The sequence below is a fragment of the Odocoileus virginianus genome, chromosome 24 (genome assembly GCF_023699985.2).
Source record: "Odocoileus virginianus isolate 20LAN1187 ecotype Illinois chromosome 24, Ovbor_1.2, whole genome shotgun sequence".
NCBI classification, from domain to species: domain Eukaryota; kingdom Metazoa; phylum Chordata; class Mammalia; order Artiodactyla; family Cervidae; genus Odocoileus; species Odocoileus virginianus.
The window spans coordinates 23,586,556-23,595,579 of record NC_069697.1 but is presented as its reverse complement, the minus strand read 5'-3'; positions in this window follow the sequence as shown (position 1 = coordinate 23,595,579).

Genomic DNA, 9,024 nt, shown 5'->3' with positions numbered 1-9,024 from the left:
GCCTGCTCCCGCCTCAGCCATTAGTAACCCGGAGACGCGCACCTGCGTGGGGGCTCGCCTGCAGCCCCGGCTCCTTTCCTGCACCTCCCTCTCCCGCTCCGAAATGGCGCTGAGCGGGTTATTTATCGGAGCCAGCACCGCTCCAGAAGGTCAGGACGGTGGTGTAAATAACCTCTCCTCGCCATTTCCCCGTCCCTCCAGAGCCTGCTCCCCACCCCTCCTCCACCTTTATTCGCACAAATGAATGTGGCTGGGCTGGCGCAGAGCCTGGCCCTGCATCTTAATGGGGCGGTGAGCTCACAAGATGGATTTAGCTGGGGGTTTTATGGTTGCCGCGGCGACAGGAGAATGCTTTGGTTTTCTTTCCCCCTTCCTCTGCAGGATTTGAAGGGGGGGTGGAATGTGGGGAGCCCTTCTCTGCACTACAATTTTAAGGGTCTCTGCAGTCACCTCTACTGCTCATGAGATGGGCCTGTAACTTCAGGATTAGGCAACAGAGACAGGAAAGGTTGAGAGAAGGAAGGTAACCAGAGGGAGAAGCCTTTCCAGCATCAGTGATGCCTGAAACATAGAGGTGTCGTCTTGCCTGCTCTTTGAGAACCTAGCAATTCAGCTCAGCCACTGTAGGACCCCTGGGCCCGGGGTCCCCCTCTGCAGAGAGGAAAAAAAAATGAGTGTAGCACTCTGCAATCCTGCACTGAGAGTTGGGGTACAGGGTGCTGGATAACGGCTAGGGATTTTTGTCTTTCCCGTCAGCTGGGGGAAAAGCAGTGTTCAGGCATTAAGGTTACCACCCTAATCCTCCAGGCTTCCCTTGTGGCTCAGCTGGTAAAGAAACCACCTGCAATGCGGGAAACCTGGGTTCAATCCCTGGGTTGGTAAGGTCCCTTGGAGAAGGGAAAGGCTACCCACTCTAGTATTCTGGCCTGGAGAATTGTCCGTGGGGTCCCAAAGAGTTGGACACGACTGAGGGACTTGCACTTTCACCCTAATCCTCCTACTCATCACCCAACATGGACCCTGCTGGAGTTGGGGGCATGTTGATTTGAGAGTTGGCGGCTGCCAGACATGACTGAGTACACACGAGATCAGCAATCGTGTGGAGAGTAGTGTTCTATCCAGTTCTCAAACTTGGAATTCTCTGAGCTTGTTTTCCCAGCCTGGCCTGCTGTGAACTTTTCCTGCCTTCTGTTTCGCACTAGGACTGGAACTCTGGTGCCCTGGCCTACACAGTCCTCTGGCCAACAATGTTCTTTCAGGACAATGAGCAAGCCCTCCCCCAGCACAGACTGAAGCAGAGACTGAGGAGTAGGGTCTGATTCTCTCCTTCCCTTGGTCTTTTTCTGTCTGATTCTGGGCCTCTGTCTCCGTTTGTGAGCCCTTCCCTCTTCCCCAGGGGACCCTGGGAACCCCTCCTCCCTCCTGTCTCCCCCTCCTCCCCTTTGGCTGGGAAAGTGACTAGAGCCTGAACAGTGCCAGACACCTGCCTGCCAGATGTGGCGATTCCCTATTCTTCTCTCCTCCTCCCCAAATGTCTATCCTTTCCCCACCCCACTGAGCTCAGGCAGAGGGAGCCCCCCTACAGGGTGATTTAGTGCCACGGCCCCTCTTCCTCAGTGCCCCCTCCAGTTCCTCGCTCTCCCCCTGGTGCCCATGCTCCCACTTTTTTCTACCTGGTACAGCCTCCTGCTCCCACCCCAGGGTGCTGGCTTGCGTAAGCTTCAGCTTCTGGACTAGAGAATGAATGGGTGGGGCAGAGGTGACTGGCCTCTTTTTCACCCATGGGAAAGTACATCAGCTGGGCTGAGGACAGTGGCAGCCAGAGCTGATGTCATTCTCACTGGTGAGTGGGGAGAGAACTAGCACTCTGACTGCAGAGGTCTGTGAGACCTCCCCAGGTAGGCGAGAGAGCTCAGAATTGTGGCTGCGGCTGGGTCTCCAGATCCTGTCTGGATCTGTGTCTCAATGTGACTCAGTAAATGCCCTTCAGCTCCTCCCCTTCAGACTTATCCAAAACACACACTTAAAGGGAACCCTTAGTCCTTACCCTTCTCTCTTCAGTGTTTGCCCGTCGGTATCTTTTCTCTATTAATCTTTCTTCCCTCCCATTTCACCCTCCTCCATTTGTTGAATTTCTCTCCCAGTCACCTGGCCTCCCCCGACTCCATCCGTCCCATATCACAACACAATATAATCCCAGACCTCCTACCAAAGCAGAGACTCATACAAAGTCACTCATTTCTCCTTTCCATCCCTCATTGCAATCTGACAGTCCCCCTGGGCCAGACAGAGCGCTCTGAGGTGGGGGTGGGGTAAAGGATGGCTGAGTTGAAGAACAGCAGAGGCAAGACAGGTAGATGAAGGGTCCAAGGAAGTAGGAGAGGTGGAAGGAGTGGGACAGAAAGATGGAAAGAGAAAAAAAGACGACTGTGACATAAAGAGGGTGGAGGGTTAGCAGAAAGCCAGCATAGCAAACTGCGTGAGAGAAACCCACACAAAGAGAGCAAAGCTGGGAGCAGGGAGAATGGAAAGATGGAAACAGGAAAGTCATAGCAAGAGAAGGCAGCTAGGGAGGGGCCAGGCAAGGGGCAGACTGACCCTCCTGGGCCCCCTCACACTGCTGGGCCATAAATCTTGTGTATGCGTGCATGTGTGTCTGTCTGTCCTTCTGTGTGCCTGAATACAGGGCACAGGCGTAGAGGGGTGTCTGGTGAGGGTAGAGATGATCCCCACAATATTATTCTCCCATTTCTTTCAGCCGCCTCCTTCCTTGAGGCACCCCACACCTATACACCCCTCAACCAGTATTCCTGATGCTCCAGGAGCCATCCCCAAGGTATTTCCAGGAGTCCAAGGAATCCAGGCTTTTTCACTTGGAATGCAGGCCTGCTGGAATGTGCAGTTAGGATCTGTAGCATCAAGAGGCCCCATCACCTCACTGCCCACCCCCATGCCTGCTCACCAGCTGCTCCTGTCCATCTTCTCCTCCCACTCTCCTTGTATCTCTCCCTCCTCAGCACTGACCCCTCCCCCAGCCCCTGACCCCCAGCCGCCTGGGGCCTGGGTTGGAGGGGAGACAAAGACAGGATTTATCACCAGGATAGAGAAGCAGCCAGAGACCAGGGCTGAGGGCAATGGCTGACCTCCCTGGATGGGAGGGAGTACTTGGCCAGATGCTGGGAGGTGGAAAGCCTGGGTTCTAGTGGCTCCTGCTCACAACTCTCGCCCCCTCGCCCTTTCCCCCACTCAAACCTTGGTTTCTCCTTTTCCCTGAAGATTGAGGAAAGAGAGGATGGCCTCGGGTTATTTTAGGCCTCTGAAGAACAACCTGGGAGAAGGGAGATGGATGTCTTATGGATATTGGGGAGGATCTGGAAACCAGGCAGCAATCAGGTTCCTATTATTTCCTGGACTAGAAAGGAGTTCAGGTTTAGCAATGTAACAGATGAAATGAGATGGAGAGGTATCCCCCAGTCTAGAGGGACTTCTCCAGAACAGGCCCTGATTGCCAACAAAAAGGGAGAAAAAGGTGACTGTGGGTCTTGAAAGATGGAAGATACCATCTCACCTGAAATCAAAGGAAGAAATGAAGTTCCCCAAGGGTAACTAGCTCCTGGTGGCTCAGATGGTAAAGAATCTGCCTGTAATGCAGGAGACCCGGGTTCAATCCCTGGGTCTGGAAGATCCCCTGGAGAAGGGAATGACCACCCACTCCAGTATTCTTGCCAGGAGAGTTATATGGACAAGACTGTTGGGCTACAGTCTAGAGTCAGAGTCGGACACGACTGAGCAATTAACACTTGCTAGTTCTAGTCCCTTTGAGAAGACCTGCCTCCCTGAGATCCCCCACTGTCTACTGAGAGGATGGGGAGCAGCTGGACCCTGCCTTTACAGTAAATAGACTATTGGCCCGAAATTGTCTCTACTCAGCAGGCAGGGTGTGTGCTCAAGGAGAAGGAATGGTGTGATCCAGGAGTTTCCGAGAAACTAGACCATATATCTTTCAGTGGACAGCTCCTGCAGCTTCCCTAGCCGCCCTTGGAGGCCCACTAGCCCTCCAGAATCTCATCATGTCAGAGGCCTCCAAAAACCCAACTCTGAAGCTGCACCACTTCCAACTCCTGTCCACCCCCCCCCCCCACATCCTGCTTTCTGCCTTCACCCCACTGTTCCAGGAGAAGGATGCTCAAATGAATTACCTCCAAGTGAAAAAAGAATGGAGGGAAGAGAAACCAAGGCAACTAGGAGCTTCTAGTCTGTCTACCAGTCTCTCAACACAGCCCGACCAAACCACTCCTACCCAGGGGCTGATGAAGGAGACCATCTCATCTCGTGGTTTCTTTTTAAATTCTTCTGCAAGCTGAAACCATCCTCTCAATTCTCAAAGGAAAGCCCAATTTTGGAAATTGCAGTGAGAAAGGTTCATGGGTTGGGAGCAGAGACTGGGAAAGGACAAAAGAATGGTGGGGCAGGGGTTGGGGTTGGAGGGGGGGTGATTTGCACAGGGTAAGGAAAAAAACAGGAAAAGGGAGAAGTGAGCATCTCCAGCATCTCGTTTTTCCTGGCTCCCCCTTCCCCCAATTGAGAAGGCAGATTTACAGCCCTGGTTTGGGGAGGGGGGGGTGGTGAGCATAAGGAAGACAGATCTGCAGTTCTGCCCTCTGAGTGTCTGGGTACTTAGCTTTAACTCCCCCATTAGCATCAATCCCCATCTTGCTGCCCATCCGTCTTCTGACATCAGCTCCTTCCCCTCTCTGTAGCCCAGGCTTTCTGACCCTAAGTGGCTCTTAAAGGGCCAGTCTAGACCTTTCTCTCCCTCCCTTCTCCCACTCCAGGCAGCACAATCTGGGATGTGTGTGTGTGTGTTTATGTGCAGCCATCCTTGCTGAGGCCAGAGTGGATGGGAGGCCCATTGTGTACATGTGGAGGGAGGGGGCAGCTCTTCCCTAGCTCCCTCTGTTCTCTTTAGGTCCCTCTATATCAGGGACCCTTGTCTTTTTTCACTACCTCCCCAAGCCCAGAGCAAGCCCTCCAGTTGAGGGTCACAGACATGGCTCCTAGAGCTGAGGGCTGGAGAAGTCATGTGGATCCACAGGGAAGATCCTCTCTCCCTCTCTCATTTCCTGGAGGCCCAGGGCAAGGGGTATCCTGAATTACTGGCTGTTTTTAATTCTCAGCCAGCAGTGGGGGTGGATAGGCTGAGACTCCTAGGAGATGCCCTGAGCCCCACATTCCTGGCCTCCTTTCCCAGGGCCCCAGGCTGTGGTGGTGGTGGTGGGGTGGCATTTCAAATCTTCCTTTCTCTGTGAGGGAAATGACAAGCCAGAGAAACCTGCCTCTACATTTACTGGCTCCTCTTTCTTATTCCTCAGCAACTGAGTTTAGGGGGTAACAGGGGAAACTGGCTTCTCCCCATTTCTCTCCATCTTCTGCAGAAAATGCTGTAACTGCACTCCAGGGGCTATAAGAATGCCAGGATGATTGGAAAGTTCCTCCCCCATCAGCCTTCAATCCTTTCTGCTGCAAAGCTCTGCAGTCCTGAGAGGCTTTCCAGGATAGTCAAAGCCCCCTCCTGATATCTGAAACCCACTCCTCACCTCACTCAGTGCTCCCTTCTCTGGCTCAGGATGAGAGAGAACTGGTAGGTGGGGGGCTTGGGAAAGTGGCCACACTAAAAATAGGAGCCCCCAGCTGCACCCCCTCACCCACGGCCCCTTATTTATCACCTTCCAAACCTCACTCTCAAAGAAGCATAAATATTCCTAATTCCTGAAGGCCAGCCCTGAAATCATAAATTTAACTGGGGAGGTGGGCAAGGGGAGGAGTGAGGTGTGGGGAAGGGGAGCCTACTGCAGCCTTGAGGAAGCCGAACATCTCCTGGGGGCGGTGTCTGACTTATCCCCAGGCTGACGCCTGTGGGTCTTCGTTGAAAGGAGGAGGAGTTGCGGCTCTCAATATTTCCTCTAGGAATTAGCCTTTTCTCACTCTCCGCCCCGAAATAAAAAACAAACTTAGTTCTGTCTTCTCGATTAGTTCTTCATTCTTCTCCATCCCTCTTTCCTTGCTTTTACCTACTAGTTCTTTCCTGCGCCCCTCTCTACGCCTTTGCTCCTCCAAGTCTCTCCCTTTTCAGAACCATTGTCTGAAGAGGAAATTTTCATCTCTTGTCCTGTCTGAATAGTGAGGTTTGAAAAGAAAAGTCCCCCTCAGTGCCCCCATCTCCCCGCTTCTGCCCATTAGCCCCCTCAAACGCGCCCTTTTCAGTCTTCTCCTCAGACTCTCCCTTTCTCTCCCTGGGCCTTCCTTTCTCCTCAAGTCTTTCTTTTCCTCTGTCTCTCACTTCGCCTCCTCAGTTTCCCCTTCAGCTCAGGATTCTCTCTTCCGTCTCCAATCTCCTTTTCTCTCCCTACTGTACCCCATCCTACCCCGCGGATTCCTCAGGTCCTATTTACCCCTTCAGACCCCCTCATCTGCTTCAGTTCCTACCACCACCACACCCCATTTTCCTCTCCCAATGGATGAAAGAGGAGGAGAAAGCTTGAGGAATAGGTATAGGGAATGCGGTTCCAGGAGGGGAGGGAGAGCAAGGAGAGAAAAAGCAGGGGAGAGGGAGGCGGAAGCGGTGCAGAGGGGAGGGGCGTCCTCACTCCCCAAGCGGCGCCCCCCTCTCCCCGCAGCCACTGAGCCATAAATCAGAGCTAAGGCGGTTTGGCCAATGGTAGAGTGACTCGTAAATCGGCCTGTCAAGATCAGCCAATGAGAGGCGGCGTTAAATCAAGTCCTGTCAGCGCTTGGCCAATGAAAGGCCCTGGGCTGACCATAAATCTGCCTGTAAGAGACAGAGAAAGAAAGAGAGTGTGCGGACGAGCGAGAGCTGCAGGGGCGGGGGGCAGGGGAGGAGGCGTGGGGAGAGCGGGCGGGGGCCGGCGCGCGAGAAAGAGCTTCGGAGAAAAAAAGGCGATAACGGAGGTACAGGCAATGAAGACAAGCCTAGAGGAGAGACGGACAGATGGAGAGAGACAAAGAGAAGCCTTGAGAGATAGCGTCAGAAAGTCAGCGATAGAGCTGGGGCTCCGGCGGGAGACTGACAGAGATAAAGAAAAAGGAGAGACCGACACTGACACTCTCAGGAGGGCCTCCGTGAAACAGTTCCCCAAGACAAATGCATACACTTCCCCGAGATACGCGTGAGCTCCGCACCACGAGGGACCTCGTGCGTGGACACACGCGCGCCGTGCACACACGCAAGAGAGAGAACGAGCCTGAGGCATAATCTTCCTTCTCTTTTCCCCTCACTCAGCGCCTATGGCGATTAGGGGTGGGGTATATGTGTGGGGGCCGAGGGTGAGAGAGGAGGGGGTTGCGTTCTCGCTATGATGTGTCCCTTTTGGTCTCAGACTCTAGGGCTTCCCGTGTCCTCTTGAGTCATTTTTTTTCCAGTGACTGAGGATTGGGAAGTCCCTCCTGAGGTCTAACTTCAATCCCTATTGCTGCTCATTTCTACTTGCCAAAGCTTTTGAATCGCCTTCAAAGAATATGAAAAGTGAAGCCTTTTACAACCCTTCAGAGAACTCTCAACTTTGAGAATCTTAGAAGGTCTGAGCAGGAAGGATTTTTAGGGGTCATCTGATCACTTGATTCTAGTTATAGAAAAGTTTCGGTCTTACTGTGGTTAGACATGTAGGCTGGTACTAAAGTCAGACTTTCAGGTCTCAGATCATGATCATATCACTTACTAACCCTTGGACTTTAGACAAATGGCTTGCCCTATTTGTGCATTATTTATTTATTTTTTAAACAAAAGATTATAATAGATATGCTCAGATGCTCAGTCGTGTCCAACTCTTTGCGACTCCCATGGACTCTAGCCCACCAGGCTCCTCTGTCCATGGGATACTTCCAGGCAAGAATACTGGAGTGGGGTGCCATTTCCTCCTCCAGGTGATCTTCCTGACCCAGGGATCGAACTCGAGTCTCTTACATCTCCTGCATTGGCAGGTGGATTCTTTACCACTGGCACCCCTTGGGAAGCTCATTATAATAGATCCCTTATGGTAAATTTTGTGAAGATTATGCAAAATAATATATTTACAGGATTTAGGACACTAAAAGGCATATGGCAAGAGTGCACCCCCACCTGCATCTTTGTACAAATGATAAAACCTGAAGTCCAAAATGATTCAGGTTCCTGCTCCGATTCACAGAACAAATTATCAGAGAGACTTGACTGGAGCCCTGTTATCTATACTCCCAGGTCAATGATCTTTATTGGTCTTGCTGTTCACCCCACCTATCTGGACCCCCAGCTCAGTCACCTGAACTTGATTCAGTACAGGCTGCTGTAATTTTTGTGGAAGGAAGATGCTCAAAAATACATGTTCCTTATTAGGAAACACGACTCTTGGGCCCTGGAGGTGTGTTGAACGTGAGGGTGTCAATTTGTCCACCCTGACTATGGTTCTTTCTGCTCTCATCTTCTTCTCTCTGGACTTTGTTCTCTCAAACCATGGACTTAGGGGCAGGGAAGGGATACATGCAGCCAGAGCAGTGTCACCATCAACATGACTCTCACATTCTATCCACAGTGCCCACACTTCTCCCCCTACCCCAGCTAGGTAGACAGTAAATATCTCATAATAATAAGTGTCTAATTCCTCACTTTTCTTCCTAAGCTTTGGGCAAAAAGGAGGGGTGGGGATTCCTGGCTCTCCGCCCTTGCTGGCCAGGAGTGTGGTGGTATCTCTGGACTCCCTGTCTTGTTGATATGTTCTGTCCTCACAGGGAAGCCAGAAAGGAAACACAGAGAACCAGCGTCACCTGGTGGCCACAGGTGCTTTGAATTCATGCATGTGCATGCACGTGCACACAGATGACAGGATATCGGTCACACTGGAGGAAGGGAGTGGTGTGACATCCGCTTAGCCTGGCCCCTGGGCCTTCTTAACTAGTCTTAACTTTTGTAACCCACGATGACAAGAGCAGGTCTGAGGGAAGAGGAGGGGCCAGGACCCAGGTGAATTAACT